General features: G+C 46.3%; 1 long non-coding RNA gene across 1 annotated transcript in view; it reads left to right on the forward strand.

Moving 5' to 3' along the window:
• Positions 1-18,126, forward strand: part of LOC139049840 (uncharacterized) — a 166,413-nt gene that overhangs the window by 11,591 nt on the left and 136,696 nt on the right. The gene's annotated exons all lie outside the window — the stretch shown is intronic.

An 18,126-nucleotide genomic window follows, 5' to 3' on the forward strand; every position in this document is an offset into this window, starting at 1 on the left:
CTGCTCTCCTCGACACCCTTTAGGTAGCGCAACTCATGTTATTGTGTAACCGTAATTAACATGAGGTGAAGAAATATCATTCACCGATGTACTGCGGAAAGCCACTCGGTTGCTAGTTGCCTCATGCATCTGCCGATTTCGGCACCACAAAGGCTAAATAAAAGTAAAAGCACTAAACAAAGACTGATCGCGGTTTCGATTACTGCAGATTTTTCATGAGGTTTTACACGTTCAACTCGGTTAATCGGCTGCGCGGACGTTTTCGTTTCGGACGGTCATGATGCCCGTAGAAATCTATCTAACCTTTAAGCGCCCTACTGCATGGTGTACAAAAGCTACATGTAAAGGATCTCCAATAAACGACAAGACTCTTAGTGGCATTGGAGGGTTGCCTGTAAGAGTTTTTACATGACTTTTAAGAGCCCTGTTTGTATTGGGAGGGTGCATATAGACACTCTTGACTGACCTTTAAGAACCCTATTGGTATTGGGAGAGTACCTGTAGGAATCCCTGACTGACCTTTAAGAATCATATTGCTATTGGGAGAGTGCCTGTAGGAATTCCTGACTGACCTTTAAGAATCCTATTGGTATTGGGAGAGTACCTGTAAGAATTCCTGACAGACCTTCAAGAATTCTACAAGTCCATTAAGATAGCCCTGACGGATTTTTTGACCGGGTAGCCTTTCCTCCTTCCCCACAAGAACCTCCTACATGTGGTAGATGTGGTAAGAGACTAACGGTCATCCACGTCCTCGTGGAATGTAGGCAAACAGAATGCGAGAGAAAAAAGCACTTTCCCTTGGCGTATCAACACCATATCCCATTACATCCTGCACAATTTCTCGGCTCGAACCCGTTATTCAACACCACATCAGTTTTAAATTATTTAAACGACATTCAAACTTTGCACATTATCAGACCAAGTGTTACGTAGTATGGCCTTTTAGCAGAGGCTCCTGCTGCGTCTGTTACATTAGCATAGCACGTGTCTCCAAGCCCTTGCATTCAAGGGCCCTTGTGAGAGACATCAGTGCTGCATTCACTACATGTTTTGTTTCATCACCCGCGTGTAACATGACAGTTCCATAGTTCACACCTCTGGTCATTGTCATTGTTTTAATACTTATATATTTTACGCAATCCAGAGCGACTGATTTTAGGCCTATTTACAGCCATGCCACATCCACCATTCGAAGTACATTTCTTCACTTCACGAACAATTCATTGAAAACCGATCACCATGTGTATGGCGCTCTTTGGTCATATCTGGCCCTTGCGCCAAAAAACCCCATACATCATCCTCCGATTTCCTCCTCGCGCTCTCTTCTCTAGTGCCGTGTTTCAACCCCCGCCGCACTCCGCGTTCGCTCTTTTATCCTTCGCTGTGATCGTTCACTCGGTGAGGACGAGGGATGCCGATGACTCTAACACTGAACACAGCAACGGGCACCTGAAGGCCGCCCCACATTCAGTAGTTTTTAACAACGCTTTCTGGCGTTGCGTCGTTTGGCATCTCCACCTTAACGCGCGACTAGGCGCACCAGTCGCACGTGCACTGTGATTGGTCTGCGCTCATCGAGTCGCTTCCAGCGGTATGGTGGCGAGACATGGAGCGGCTTGCACGAACATTTAATAACGGAAGTTTTACCGAATTGTAGAACGCGTTCTTGTGCGCGCTTGGCGTTGTCTATGGATCTTGGGAACGCGTTAGTAAATTCGTGATTATTTTCGATGTTAAATGTTCCTGCAAGCCACCCCTGGTGCCTCTTGAGCACGCCACCCTCACCATCGACGCCGAGCGACGCCTGGTGACGAATCGCCCCGAAAACATTGAATGTTGGACGCCGTAAAGAGCTGCACTCTAAAACGGCTGAAGCCACAAGCATGATGGTAAGACAGATCCGCGCATTAACCATCATTCCGATACTGGCCGAATTTTTGCAGCGCCAGAGTTCGCTTTAGTTATTCAGGCGAAAGCCATACGTGTCATTGGTAAGTCAACCATGACCGAAAAAGCATTGAAGACACGAAAGGTACGTAAAGGCTGCGAACCTTCTACTTTGGTGGGAGATGAAGCCACAACCTTTGGCGTAAATTACGGCTGCGAATGCTCGAACTTTGGCTGAAGGTCAACCACAACACTTTGTGAGAGTTGAGGCCGTGAACTTTGGTGTTAATGAGGGCGAAGTAATTTTGCTAGAGCTAGGGCACTTGAACCCACGACGATCAGTGTTAATAAATGCGAAGTTAATTCAGGCGCAGATAATTAAGATACAGCTAAGGCGCTCGAAGCCATGACCTAGTGTGGGAGTGACACCTTCGCCCTTGGAATTAACACCGATGACTAAGCGAAGTACACGAAGCGAAATAAAGGAGTGACCAAGCGAATAAACAGTGACTAAGCGAATAAGCAATGTGTACGGCATGAGTCCGTCTTTCATGCATTGGCACTTGGTCACTCGCCTTCGTTTTAGGGATAACACAAGAGACCCTGGGAATTTTATTGTATGAAACTCTGCGGTCCAATCCATCGATAGAATTTACTCGCGATTGGCTCACTCGACATCGGGATACCTCCCTCCGGCACATCATTGCCGGGAAAATTACGATTTTCAGAAGACGTTCTTGTTTTTATTACCTTGAAATGAAAATTTTGTGAGTATGCGAATCCCCATAAAGCTGCAGATATCCAGAGAATTGTCCACTGAAGCGTAAGCATTGTTTTGCTCCGCTGTGACTTTGTTTTTATTTAGTTTTTCTTACTTGCTTTTCCTAGCTCATGCACGTCTACACATGGACTTTCCGGCGGCAAAGGATACTTAGGTTTAAGCAGACAACTGTCGGAATTTCTCACCCCATGCAGCTTCTTCAGTGCAATCGTACCAATGCAATCAAAACACTGAGAACAAGCGCGCCTCGACATTTGATCACTCATAAATCTCTAGTTCGTCTCTCCCCGAATTTCAGTTGGGCCACCACCACCTTGTAATTCAAGTTCACCAATCCCTAAAATTAATTTGACCCATATGCATATTTCAAGTGCACCCACCGCAGATTTCAAGTTGGCCCAACCTCCAATTTAACTTAGCCCACCCCAGAAATTTCAGCTGGCTCCCGCCTAAATTTGAACTGGTCCATTCCCAAATTACTGTTGCCCCAGGTTGAAATTTAAATTTGGCCCGCCCAATATTTTAAGTTGGCTAATCCACAAATGTCAAGTTGGCCCACTTGCAAATTTCAAGTTGGATACCCCCCAAATTTCAGTGGTCCAATAAGCAAATTTCAAGTTGTCCCCTAGCCCCAAAATCATGTTCAACCATCCTCAAATCTTAGTTTTCTTACCCCTAGTACAACCTTCCCCATGCATTTTCTAAGGACTATGTATATCTATGGGTCTTATCTTCTTGCTCTTGCCTTAGATATTTCTAAATTTCTAAAAGCTACCAATCATATATATTTACACTATCACAAAGACTAAATGTCTTAAACTTATACGCATTTACGTGCATATACGAGGCAGTACGCTTCTCGCGTGATGTCGCCGGGGAGGTGGCCAAAGAATTCTTACGGATTAAAAAGCTGCTAAGGGACGAGGAACGGAGAGGTCTGAATTCACCGAGTAAACGCATGCGGAACGCAGCGTACAACGAAAGCGAGAGCTTTCGAAGGCAAGGCACGCGTTGAAAACGCAAGCACCGAGATTATTCGGTCTGCAACAACAAGAAGAAGCATCTGAGGAGAGAGCGTTGGAACGCAGGCGACGACGTCACTGAGAAAATTGTATGACCAACAAAAACAGTAACGCGACATTTTTTTTCCTTTACCAAAACAAGACTGGCGTTACAAACGAGTTTACTGGGGATATCGTCAGTGTGTGTATTATATTATGGAATTGCTCGTCACCTAAACTACGGCAGTCTTGGTTTCAAGAGAGTGGAGTATAAGGAGTGTGTTCCATTATTTCTCACCCTGGTGTAAGGTTCATAGGCTATGGTTCTGAAGAATGCAAGGCAGTGTAGGACAAGTCACCAATGGCGCGTTTTTCTCTAATTGTCCCTCCTCCTCCATAGAACTTCGTACTTTATCGGTATATTGCCGCGTACCTGGTGATCCTGAATGTGCTATTCATGTGTTAATTTTTACTGCGTTTGACAATGACAAGCAGAGCTTTCTTTCCTTTCAGCAACTAAAACTGCAATTTAAGCTGGCTGCACGCCGGTTCCTCCGACTGGGCGTAAGTGTTAAGCCGCGTTGACAGGATCGTATGGGGAAACGTTCTAGACTGTTTTTGTGGCCTCCAAGAATCTCTAACCTGTTTCCGAACTAGAATTCTTAGTATTGGGCAAGATTGTGGTCAACGTGGCAATAAACCTGTATAAAGCGCGATGAGTGTTCGCTAGCAGTGATGACACGGAAGCTTGTTGATTGCCTGTTTCTGTCCAGTAATAGTAGTGTGATTACACGTATGACATTTCTGCCCTGATTTTTCCCATTGATATCTCAGCTGTAGTGAAGGCATCAGTTTTCTTGTAACCCGAAAACCGAAAATCGCGAAAAAGTTTAGGCTTACATATAGTTATTTGCAATGCTTAATTTTTGTGTGCTTGTTGTTGACGGATAGCGGAAGATTAGCTGGTCTCATTGGCCCTTGCACAATCAGTCTGATTTCGGTGAAGGTGCAAGGGAGAAACCATTTGATAAAGCAGAATTCCTTGCAATTGCAGCGTTCTTTTTTATGCTTCTTTCACTGTGCCACTGTGTTCGCTAGCCTGACATCAAAAGAACGGTGTAATTCTGTGCATGTTATATCTACAGCAATGTTTCCAACCATATGCGGTGAGTTATTGCCATAGGTACTCTTACTGTACAACCAGTTTAGCCTGTCGAGACGAACAAATCAACAAAAATAACTGAATTGAGATTTTCAACATGCAAGTGCAACACCAAATATTGCACCTGCTATTGCCACACTAACCCCCATGTCAGTTTAATTAAGTTGTCGTCCCTGCTGTGAGAGAGCGTACTAATAGAATACTCTTATTTCTTCTAAATGTCGCATTCCCTCCCGACGAACGAAAGCGAAGGAAACAGCGACGGCAACAAGTCGCATTCCCTTCTTCATGTTTCATTCTATCGGGCACGTCGCACTTGGAGGCTATTTGCAAGTTCTACGTTTGCTGCTCGGCAAATTGAGTAATCGCGTGACAGGAATGCGGCGAAGCCTAAATGAAGAAACATTTTTCGCGGCCAAATGAACAAGTGGGGGGTGCAAACGCAACGTGCTGATGTCACAATGACATTGTCCCTTATTCCCATTCCAGTCCTTCGTTGCAAAAGCATGCAATGACTGGTAACACTTTCCAGGTTTGTCAGCCATCGTTACAGACACTGCTCGTCTCCGCAGGTCACTCGCCAGCATAATCTGAATAGCTTTCTTTTTTCTGTGCTCATATGTATTCAGTTTACGCATTTATTTGTTTTTTTTCCTTCCTTTCAACGTCTAAAACCACAATTTTTCTTGCGCGAAGAATTCAGTTTGTGATATGATTGTTTGCTTTGCTCATTGTGTTCTCGTGCTTTCTTTTGCATATTTTCCCATATGATGATGATACCAACCCCTCCCGTCCCTAATGTATTACACGCCCTTAGGGTATAATAAATAGATTAATAAATCTTATACTGGCACAGTCATGTGCGACAGATGCGCGACCAGTGGTAGTTACTCAAAGTTAGGTAGTATCCATGTGAAAGAAATAAATCAGATATTTCTGCTGGCGAAAAGTCCGGTGCGAGGTACTAAAGGACGACGGCCGTGGGCTAAGCCTTCATCAACCTAGAGAACAGGAGTCCCGGATGCCGTAATGCTTGCGCGCTCTGAAACCAAGTTGGTGGGGGCAACAAGTTCGGCGCGTCCGACCTGGTTGTAAGTGGATTGGCTTTGGCATTTCGAAGCCAATGCTATCTATCGACGGGCATGTGTTTCTTGAGGTGATGTGAGCTCTCGAATGCGTCTAACATTCCTACGGCAGGCCTGCAATGGTACCTAGCGTGGCTTGAACGCGATAGCGTGCAGAGAACTGGAAAGGGGGGCATTTATCACTGTGACGCATTTTATTGCGCTAGCAATTACATGGACACTCCCGGCGCAATTTTACCGTCGTCGTCTGTGTCCGCTTTGCCGTAAGGTTTAGTATCAGGACCAAGAGCGATAACAGAATCGCCACGCGTCGTATGCTGTATGCGCGAGTGAAAGCATGCAAAAAAAGGTTATGGAGTTTTACGTGCCCAAACCACTTTCTGATTATGAATCACGCCGTAGTGGAAGACTCCGGAAATTTTGACAAGCTGGGGCTCTTTAACGTGCACCTAAATCTAATCACCTGGGTGTTTTCGCACTCCGCCCCCATTGAAATGCGGTCGCCATGACCGGGATTCGATCCTACGACCTCGTGCTCAGCATCCTAACAGAAAGCACGCGAGGGAAGCCAACGATCGCGTCTCAATCTGGCGCGCTCGAAGGAAGAAAGCGTAGATCAAACGCGCAGTCTTCCAACCCTCTTTTAACGTTTCAGAGGGGGAATCAAGTTTCATATACAAGTGTATAAACGTTTGATAAGAGATAATGTTTAAATTGTTAGAAACTTGTAAACGGCACTAGTGGACTTTGGAGACATAAACCATTAATTTCATAAAAACAGCACTTGGTGCAGACAAATATGATATACGCCCATGCTTCTAGTGAAAATGTGTACGTTTTAATTAGGCAAGAAATGAGAAAAATGGCAAAAGTGAAAGCTGAAGTCGAACTGAAATCTGTGAGAAATTGCAGCATGCATGGGGAAAAGAAAACTGCTGGTTTAGGATTTTAAACCACATGCTCTTTTTCACAGAGCAAAGGAATATTATATCACTTTTTTGGGCTGCTCGGGTGAAACCGACACCTTTTTTGAATGGCCACGCAACCAGCACGCCACGTCTTTAGTGGGCTGGGAGTGGCCCGACAATCGACGAGTGGGTTGCTACACTATGCCTTGAATTGCAAGGACACTTTAAGCCCCCGCATCGTGGTGGCATCCTGGCGTGTGCCGTGTGGGGAGCGGCGCTGAGCACTTCATCACTCGGGACTCAGGAAAAAAGTCGGAAGTTGCTCTACCAGAACTGCATCGTCACTGCTCGTGCGCAGCCATTCCAGTGCAATTTCAGAGTTCTCGCGCCCTGCTGTCAAGCTCTCTAAAACTATCAATCGAATCGGTCTAATCCATGAAGTGGATTATATGAAAAGTATACAACCGTAAACAATAATAGTTTTGCGGGATACAATAAATCGAATAATCGATTTATCATTCTTTCATATTAGCAACCCTAACCTCATCTTGAAAGGAGTATGTTGATGGCACATGCCTTTGTTCGCACTGTGTTCTTGCCGCTCTTGCGTTGAAGCGATAGGCCACACGAAGATCATTTCGCTTGCTGCTGCTGCCACCCTTGCTTCCACGAGGCACTTTGACATCGAGTGTCCGCACTCATTGAGTGTGATGTGTTCATGCTTGCTTGTGCAGGCCGCCACAATGCTTGTCAATTCAGCTATTAAGCGGATGTTTCCACATTGATACCACCGACAAAACTACTACCCTTACTTCGTATCATCATCAGCCTGGCTAGGCCCACTGCAGAACAAAGGCCTCTCCCATACTTCTCCAACTATCCCGGTCATGTGCAAATTTTGGCCAGGTTGTCCCTGCAAACTTCTTAATCTCATCCGCTCACATAACATTCTGGCGCCCTCTGCTATGCTTGCCTTCTCTTGGTATCCAGTTCGTAACCCTTAATGACTATTTGTTATCTTCCCTCCTTATTACATGCCCTGCCCCTGCCCATTTCCTTTTCTTGATTTCAACTAAGATGTCATTAACTCTCGTTCGTTCTCTTGCCCAATATGCTCTCTTCTTATCATTTAACGTTACACTTACTTCGTATAGCTGTCTACTAATTTGCTATGGCAATCGACGATTCGACTTTTCGTCTAAACTGCGACTTATTTATATGCGGTTTCTCATACCTTAACCCATATTGGAAAGTAACGTACATTGCCATCACTGTCTGTGATAAGCTTTCGCTAAGTCTGTATAAGTGATCTGTTACTGAATTCTACTGTTCCTGATATGTTTTCTCGACGGCAGCCCAGTCCATACAGGAAATATTACTGAAGAGAAATAGGTCCCGTTCTAGCGGACAATTATTCTCGTTATGATACCTGCACCTCCTCTCCGCACTCATTTAGGCTCTGCACGGCATTTTCGCTTCAGAAATACAGTTATTTTTGTTTAATCCCTAATAAAATCCACATCCCCTTAACGTGTCTTGCAGAGCAAATGTTTACGAAGCTTGATTGCTCTGAATGAATGGGCAGGCGCGTTCTGAAAACAATGTCTCGTGTCTCCATTCTATGGAGAATAATGTGCTTTGACAAATACCTGCTCAGACTGAGCGATGTGCGACTTTTCACCGAGAAACTGCAAGTAACATATATATAGCTACTCAAACGTGTCTGCAAGCGAACACGGACAAAATGAAGACAGTTAGGATAAATGGTTTATCGGTGACATTCCGAGTAATGGGAAAAGGTTGTGAAGTTTGCTGCCAATTGCAAAAGCATCCGGATAACCTAAAGAAGGGAAATCTCGTGAATGCTTGGGTTTAGGAACGTGACCAAGTGCTTCCTCCTGCTGTTTATTAAGCATAAATTATTTTCCCCGCGGAAAGGCTCTTATAACTCATAGGGAGCAAATTCCGAAAGCATGCAGTTTATGGGCAGATCAATTAACATACAAGCGCTGGAAAAAAACTCCAAGCGGTCATAGACATCTTTGAGTGTCAAATACGGAATCCGCTGTTTGCGATAGAGTTTCTCCTTAAGAATTACAACTGAAGAATACATAGAAATCCAGAAGTTCCACTTTAGAAGAACGTTCTAACGCTCGCCCCAATTTAAAGGCACCATATATTAGTGCTGAACGAGCTTACGTATGCAAAGATGATTCTTCTGTTATGCGAGTGGTTCGTATATTAGTTTTCTATGGACCACAAAATTTGAAACACATTCTGCGAGTCGAGATGATACACATAATCGCGGCCTAGCAAAATGCGACAGAGGTTCCTAAAGCACTTTCGCGACACTTATGCAATATTGCGGAGGGACGGTACTCCTAGGCGTTTGGAGCATTGTCTTAAAGAGCGCTTCACTAGGCTGGGGCGGAGCAAACAGACAAGCGGGACTCCTAGATCACGAGGTGCTAATTCCGTATGCAAAATATGAAGCAGCTGCGCGCAGCTAGAACGGCTGGAATTTGAAAGAGAGCCCGCGCGTCCTTTTTGAGGAACCCTGCTCTCTGCCAAACATTCCAGCTCATTAGCAAAAATGCTGGTGCATAAGACCCACTGCCTGCACCGTCAGTGATTTCTGCACGTGACTTATGTTAATCATCCAATGCAGAACGCGAAGTACCACTAGTTTACGTGCATCGTGCACTAAAAAATGAATAGAATGGAAGAAAAGGGAGGCGGTAGTAACGACCTGAAAGTGACGGGTGTATCTAACTACAGCATATGGGAGTGGGCAAAGAAGGAATGTCGCGAAAATAAGGGTGCGCATAAGAATGGGGCACATAATGGATATAGTTATATTTAGTTATATGGTAGAGGAAGGAAGAGGTGCCATGGGGGTTCCGTGTGACACTTGCGGACACTAGCCTACGCTAAAGGAAAGACTGTGTCAACGTTTTTGGTGAAGCTGGTCCTCTGAAAGCGCTCTGCGCAAGCAGGCGTTTGGTGTGTTGCGCCACCACGTACCCGAGCAAACGAGGGTTGGACCCTCCCGCGTGTAGCCGTGCGCGGCTTAGCCGTGTCCGGGGAAAAGGGGATCCTGGGGATTGAGCCGATGCTGAGTGTCAGGACCTTTAAGGCCCCTCAGCGGAGGCAACACATCCCTTTGGCCTCGGCTTCACGTAGACGGCACCCCCGGACTGACCCACCCGGGGGAAATCGGTAGTTGCCTTTTCCTGTCTCTCTCTCCCTCCAGTCTTCGTCTTTTTCTCACTTTTCATCTTTCCTGTCTTCTCCTAGCTTCCGTTTACTTCCAAATTTTCCAGGCAGCAAGGGTTAACCTTGTGTGAATAACCAACCTAGGTTATCTCATATTTGGTTATAGTGATAACGTACAACTGGCGTTTGCAGGACCTGTTCTTACAGTCCCTGTAACGTCCCCTTGTAGGGCTCCACGGTGGGTGGTTGGCGTTATTGCCGAAAATTAAATTATTCTATGGCTAGTTCCTTCCCTACCCTCCCAGATCGCCCTCAGAAAAGAGGGCGCACCGAAGACGTATTTCAGTTTTTTGGACGACAAAGACCCAACTTCCCACGATTTCACGTAATTCATTCGGAAAAGTCAGATAAACAAGTACGCACGATCTCCCCATTTCTAGTTTCGAAGTCTTTAACTGAGGTTCTTGGTCCAGGTTACAAGGCATCAAGAATGGCAACTGGAGATCTCCTTTTGGAGCTCCGTGACCTGAAACAATACGAAAAGCTACCTAATCTAGTGTCTTTTGGAGACATTCAAGTGACAGTGACTCCGCACCGCACTATGAACACTACACGCGGCGTTGTCTCAGATGATGACCTGCTTCAGTTGACAGAGGCAGAGCTCCTAGAGGGCTTCAATGAGCAAAATGTTGTTAATGTGAAAAGAATAAAGATGAGGCGCGATGGTAAGGAAATTGCGACCAAACACCTAATTCTCACATTCAATTCAAGTGTCCTGCCCGAATCAATCGAGGCCGGGTACATAAAGCTCCGTGTCAGGCCTTACGTGCCCAATCCACTCCGTTGTTTCAAATGTCAGCGCTTCGGCCACAGCTCGCAGAGCTGCCGCGGCCGCCAAACTTGTGCTAAATGCAGTGCCACAGAACACACCACTGAAACTTGTGAGAACGCTCTCCAGTGTGTAAACTGTGATGGGGAGCACGCCGCGTACTCACGGTCGTGCCCATCCTGGAAGAAAGAAAAAGAAATAGTAACGATCAAAGTTAAAGAAAATATCTCATTCAAGGAGGCACGCAGGCGGGTTGTATACCTGCCAAAGAAAAGCTTTGCCGAAGTGGCGCGTCAGGGGGCAGCGTCACAACGGCGTCCGGCGCCTGTCCGACCCACAAACAGTGAGTCGGCAGTTACGCCATCTGCCCCCACGGTGGTTGCAGCTAGCGCTGCTCCGCCAACCGAGCAGAAGGGACCTTCTACCCCGAAGTTGGGCGCAGCTGAGGCTGCTCCAACCACCCCGGCCCCTTCCAGCGCTGGCAACAGCCGGCGCAGCCAAATTCTCCAGGGAGCCCCATCGACCTCCGGGCCGGTGGGCGCAGCGGTCTTGCCCTCCAAGGCGGGACTCTCCCTGATAACTTCTCGCTCGCAAGAGCACGTGTCCGGCGCCTCACAAGAGGCAATGGACACAACACCTAACCTCAAGGCGCCCCAAGCGCCTAAGGAGCGGCGAGGATCCCTCGAACGCTCCAGAAAGGGCAAAACTCCCGTTACAGGGCCTCGAAAGGGCTCTGTAATTTAATCTCTGTAATCTCGATAACCACTACTTCTGTACACACAGCACCTACTGACCTCCAATATGGATACACAAATAATTCAATGGAACATCAGAGGTCTTCTTAGGAACCTTGATGATGTGCAAGAGCTTATCCAAAAACACAATCCACTAGTGCTGTGTCTACAGGAAACACACCTAAAACCACAACATACAAACTTTCTCCGACCGTATATTAAGTTTCGCAAAGATCGCGATGATGCTGTCGTATCATCAGGCGGCGTTGCCATTTTGATTCATAAAAGTGTTTCCTGTCAGCGTTTACAGCTACAAACGCCCCTTGAAGCAGTGGCGGTTCGAGCTGTTCTTCTGGATAAACTCGTCACCATTTGCTCGATCTACGTACCCCCACACTACAAATTAAACAAACATGAATTTCAGTCATTTATAGACGAGTTGCCAGAACCCTATATTGTTCTTGGCGATTTCAATGCGCACAGCTCCCTGTGGGGCGACTCTCGTACAGACGCGCGAGGTCGTCTTGTTGAACAGTTCCTTTTTTCTTCAGGTGCCTGCTTGCTCAATAAGAAGGAACCCACGTATTACTCCCTAGCAAACAGAACCTTTTCTTCAATAGATCTTACCATAGTTTCCCCGTCCATACTGCCCGAACTCGAATGGGAAGTCACGAACAATCCTTACGGGAGCGACCACTTCCCTATACTGATAAGAACATCTAAAGAAAACGAATATCCTCCGCAAGCTCCTAGGTGGAAGATAGACACAGCTGACTGGGAGAAATTTCGAATTCTCACTAACATCTCATGGGCCGACATGTCTTCTCTAGAAATTGATGCTGCTGTGGAGTATCTTACATTATTCATAATAGATGCCGCATCAAAATGCATATCCAAAGCGAGTGGTCTCGCATGCAAACGACGTGTACCGTGGTGGAACAGCGAATGTAGGATCGCCCGTAAGAATCAGAAGAAGGCGTGGGGGTTGCTACGCGCTTCTCCCACTGCAGAGAATCTTATGAACTTTAAGAAAACTAAATCCCAAGGCAGGCGAATTCGCCGACAGGCCAGAAGAGAAAGCTGGCACAAGTTCCTATCGAGTATTAACTCGTTTAGGGATGAGGCCAAAGCCTGGAACAGAGATAATAGGATTAGAGGGCGGGAAACACATTCACTCCCCCTGGTAAACACACAGGGCGATACACTGCAAGACCAGGCAGACTCACTTGGGGAATATTTTGAGAGCGTTTCAAGTCAAACAAATTATACACAATCCTTCCTCAAATACAAACAAACAGAAGAACGTAAGCCATTAACAAGAAAAGGTCGAGAGAATGAGCCTTACAACCGTCCTTTTTGTATTGCCGAATTGAGAGCTGCCTTGAGCGCATGCAACAGCTCCGCACCAGGATCTGATAGAATCATGTATGAAATGCTCAATCACTTACACAATGACACGCAGGTTACACTACTAACACTTTTCAACACCATTTGGGATGCAGGGTACCTTCCAGCTGCATGGAAGGAAGCCATTGTGATCCCTGTTTTGAAACAAGGCAAGGACCCTTCCTCAGTGGCAAGTTACCGCCCGATAGCCCTCACAAGTTGCATTTGTAAGGTGTTCGAAAAAATGATAAATCGGCGACTCATCTTTTTCCTTGAACAGAGCAAAATTCTTGATCCTTATCAGTGCGGCTTCCGCGAAGGACGCTCCACAACTGACCACCTTGTACGTGTAGAAGCAAATATCCGGGACGCATTTGTACACAAACAATTCTTCTTATCCATATTCCTCGATATGGAGAAGGCGTACGATACGACGTGGCGTTACGGAATCTTAAGAGACTTGTCAGAAATGGGCATCCACGGTAATATGCATAATATAATAGAAAGCTATCTGTCAAATCGTACCTTCCGAGTAAAAGTCGGCAATGTACTTTCACGCCCTTTTACGCAAGAAACGGGCGTACCCCAAGGAGGCGTGCTCAGCTGCACGCTCTTTATAGTGAAGATGAACACGCTTCGTGCTTCATTACCACCCGCCATCTTTTACTCTGTCTACGTTGACGACATTCAAATAGCTTTCAAATCTTGTAACCTCGCAGTCTGCGAGAGACAGGTACAGCATGGCCTGAATAAAGTCTCAGTGTGGGCAGACAAGAATGGATTTAAGATCAATCCTAACAAAAGCTCTTGCGTTCTTTTTACAAGAAAGAGAGGCCTGGTTCCGGATCCTTCCTCAGAACTGTGTGGGCAACGAATACCTATCAGCAAAGAGCACAAATTCCTAGGTGTCATACTTGACTACAGACTCACTTTCGTCCCCCACATTAAATATCTTAAAGAAAAATGTCTGAAAACAATGAACATAATCAAACTCCTATCCCAGACTAAATGGGGTAGTGACAGAAAGTGTTTGATGAATATCTATAAGAGCCTCATTCGATCACGACTAGACTATGGTGCCGTGATCTATCACTCTGCCGCCCCGAGCGCACTGAGGATGCTAGACCCAGTCCACCATCTAGGAATCCGATTGGCCACTGGCGCTTTCAGAACGAGTCCCATACAAAGTCTATATGTAGAATCAAATGAATGGTCTCTCCACCTACAGAGATCATACATCAGCCATACATATTTTCTGAAAGTCCACTCAAACCCCCAACATCCCTGTTTTAATACCATCAATGACATGACATGTGCTATACTCTTTCGCAATCGTCCGTCCGTAAGACAGCCTTTCTCGCTGCGTGTGAGGGAGCTTAGCGAAGAAATGCACGTTCCACTCCTCGAGCTTCGCCTAATGCATCCAGCCAAGCTGCTACCTCCTTGGGAGTGGCAGCTCATACAATGTGATATATCTTTCGTGGAAGTCACAAAGCATGCTCCAGAGATTGAAATCAAGATGCATTTCCGGGAACTCCAACACAAATACTCCTGCACGGAGTTCTACACAGACGCATCGAAGTCACGCAACGGGGTGTCCTATGCAGCCGTCGGTCCATCCTTCTCGGAATCCGACGTACTGCACCCGGAAACTAGTATCTTTACGGCTGAGGCCTACGCACTTCTGTCGGCCGTAAAGCATATAAATAAATCAAAACTCCAGAAATCAGTTATATATACGGACTCCCTCAGTGTTGTGAAGGCCTTGATGTCTTTCTGCAATCACAAAAATCCAGTATTTAATGAACTCTACTCCGCACTGTGCAAATCATATATGTCTAACCAACATGTGATCATATGCTGGGTGTCTGGACATAGGGGCATCGAGGGAAACGTTCTTGCCCACCAGATGGCCACATCAATCTCATTGCATGCAGATAATCCTACTGCTTCGGTCCTTGTCACAGACCTGAAGCCTTTCCTAAGAAGGAAACTACGAAGCCACTGGCAACGCATGTGGGACGAAGAAATAAATAATAAACTGCATGTAATAAAGCCACAATTAGGTTTCGGGCCTCCTGTAACAAAATCCCGCCGGACAGATGTCCTATTCTGTCGTCTAAGAATAGGACACACTTTTGGCACACATAACTTTTTACTCACGGGAAACGAGCCTCCAACCTGCGGTAGATGCGGGGAGAGGCTGACCGTCCTCCACGTCCTTGTGGAGTGTCGGGAAGCCGAATATGAAAGAAAGAAACATTTTCCCTTAGCATACCGACAGCACATCCCCCTTCATCCTGTTATGTTACTTGGTCCAGAACCACTCTTTGACACCAATGCTGTCCTAGGCTTTTTGAAAGATGTTGTATTGCATGTTATTAACCCCACACATTCGTAGCGCTTCCTCTCTCCAGAGGATGCCGCTGTGATCATTATTTTGAATAGCACATGCCTCTAGGCCCTTGTGGTTCAAGGGCTCAGGTGAGGCAGCAGTGCTCCAAGTAATTTTACCATCTTATATATTTTATATTTTGCATCATTATTCTACGATGGATTTTAGTGTTTAGAGTGTTCGTCATTAGTCATCGCCATAATTTTATAGCACGTAGATTTTACGCACTTTAAAGCGACAATTTTTTAGGCCACTTTACAGCCAAGTCACATCTCCATAATACATCGTCAACATCACCACTTGTCATGGCGCTCTTTGGCCAAACCTGACCCTTGCGCCATTAAACACCACATATCATCATCATCATCTGAAAGCGCTGTATTGCCATATTTGAATTTTTTTTATTTCTTGCAATGAACCACTTTGAGTTACGCGCCCTTGGTTGGCTCACTACAGCTGCTGGTCTATAACCAGAATTTGCTGAAGGGCCTTAAACCTTTTGAGTAGCATTGTAAGTATGCAAAATATCGAAAATCAGAGTGGGTAGTTGCGAGAAAAATATTGCAAAGACGATTTGTAATTTTTGTTTATCATTAATGTTGAAGCTATCCTTTGGCGGGGGCCATAGCCCGGTGGGAGAATTTTGAAGATTTATTGCTGGTGTAGTGGAGATGACATCTTCGGAAAATTGGTGAATTCGTCACCAACTCATTCAACGGATTGTCATTTTAAATAACTGCTGTCAGTCGGTTATATTCGTAACAAATAAAAATCAGCACCCCTGGTTACAGAATTTACTTAGTGCCTCATCTGCCTACATATTCGTTTGAACGAGCCAAACTTGATTATTTTCTTCTAAGGAAAACGTTGCTGACACGGGCCGGTTTCTTATAAAGAAAACCTTCAACATACCTAACCAAATTAGGCGCATGTTGTATGAAGAGATGGAGCGCAACGTTGCTATCGCGCAACGTCACTTTTCCAAGTGTTAATACAGATGACAAAACGCCAGTGATGTTTCCTTGTGTCAAACGTCCATGTTGTAGACATCGAGTTGACTTGTAGATAGCGCATATTAATTTTAAGTCCGCCTTCAAAGTATTTTTTGCATTTCCATAAGATGCCCTTCTATTTCGGCCCTCGAGATTTTACAACTGACGAAGATCACTCAATACAAGCACAACGAAATTAAATTCCACTGGATACTTGTGCACGGCGTGCGGAAAGCAATAAGCTTGCTCTCGCCGAAGAAAGAGTTGCCTTGCACGATAGCACCACTGCATGCATTGCTTTTTGAAGACGGTACATACTCACCCCTTTCTCACGTTACACGTAGTGTGTGTGTGTGTGTGTGTGTGTGTGTGTGCGTGTGTGTGTGAAGACGCCGAGTAAGAATGTGCTGGTCTTTCTAACTCGGTGTCTTTCGTTTTTTTTCGCGCTGAATTATTAAGTATACATCCATGCCAACTCGCCCATCTTTCTGCCTTTGTGCATGTACGTACGTATATATGTGTGATGGCATGGCGGACATGGGAGGGAGAGTGAAGGCGGGCGTCCGTGGCAGCCCATGGTTCTCTGTGTGGTTGAGCGCATCCTCTGGTGCGATATTAACGCGATAGCGTTAAGGAGCTCGTGTCGCAGAAAAGCCGGTGTCGTCGGCGTCGGTGTCGGCGTCGGGTGTCGGCGTCGGCGTTTTGCGGCGTTGACCGTGAGTGATAAATCACGGCAGGCACTCCATAAATAAAAAGCAACTTCCAAGATGGGCTGGGTGGGAATCGAACCAGGGTCTCCGGAGTGTGAGACGGAGACGCTACCACTCAGCCACGATTTCGATGCTTCCAAAAGGTACAAACGCGCCTCTAGTGAATGCGGTGTTGCCTTCGAAACGAGCCGTGGAAAGTTATACTGCCGTGTATATCGGTAATTATGAACATGTAACTTACAGAAGTCGCAATTACACGAGTAGCGAAGTGCGTTTCGCTGCATTTCTTCTGCGCTTTCCGCACACGGAGAGCCATCTTGCGGCAAACACAGAAGACCCCCTCCTCTCCATGTACGGCGCTGCCCCGACAGATGGCGCGCCACGCGCGCATTGGAGCTGTCGCGGCACGGACTCTCTCCCCTGACAACGCTTCGCCTTCCTCCCTCTGTAGAATCAAGCGTCCTTCCTTTCTTTAGATCACTATCTCTCTATCTCTCTGCCCGTGCCGATCACGGCGTTTGGCTGGCGTGCATCATTTCCCCCTCCAGGATACCGAGTTCTTTGGTTCGCTCCGCTTGCTCAGGCGCACGTTTCGTTGCTGCGCCGAACGCCGCGTTGCTCGACCATATGGCTCGACGCTCACCGCGTCTGATGCGGGGCGCCTCGTAAGTGATGGCTGCCCTGTAGCCCATTGTCTTACACCCATTGGTGGGTTGACGGGAACGCTATCGCGTTCCACTCTTGAAGGCGAAGCTTAAGCGTCCTCCAATTTTTTTTTGGAGACAATCTGTGGCGGGTGCGTAGTTGGGCGAGCCGTGATGGCTCGTCGCTTCACGTGCGCTCTCTTGCAGTGCGTCTGGGGTTGGAGGTTGTGTAAACTCACGTGTCGGACAGGCGTTCACGCGAGAGGCAGCTCCAAGTGTTTCACTCCTGACGCCAACGATCATCATGACAGCCTTGTTCATGTTTGCCTTGGTGGCCGTGACATCGTGCTTTGTAATTTATTTAGTAAGAGAATATTTACTTTGAATTGCATA

This window comes from Dermacentor albipictus, chromosome 9 (genome assembly GCF_038994185.2).
Source record: "Dermacentor albipictus isolate Rhodes 1998 colony chromosome 9, USDA_Dalb.pri_finalv2, whole genome shotgun sequence".
Lineage (NCBI taxonomy): Eukaryota > Metazoa > Arthropoda > Arachnida > Ixodida > Ixodidae > Dermacentor > Dermacentor albipictus.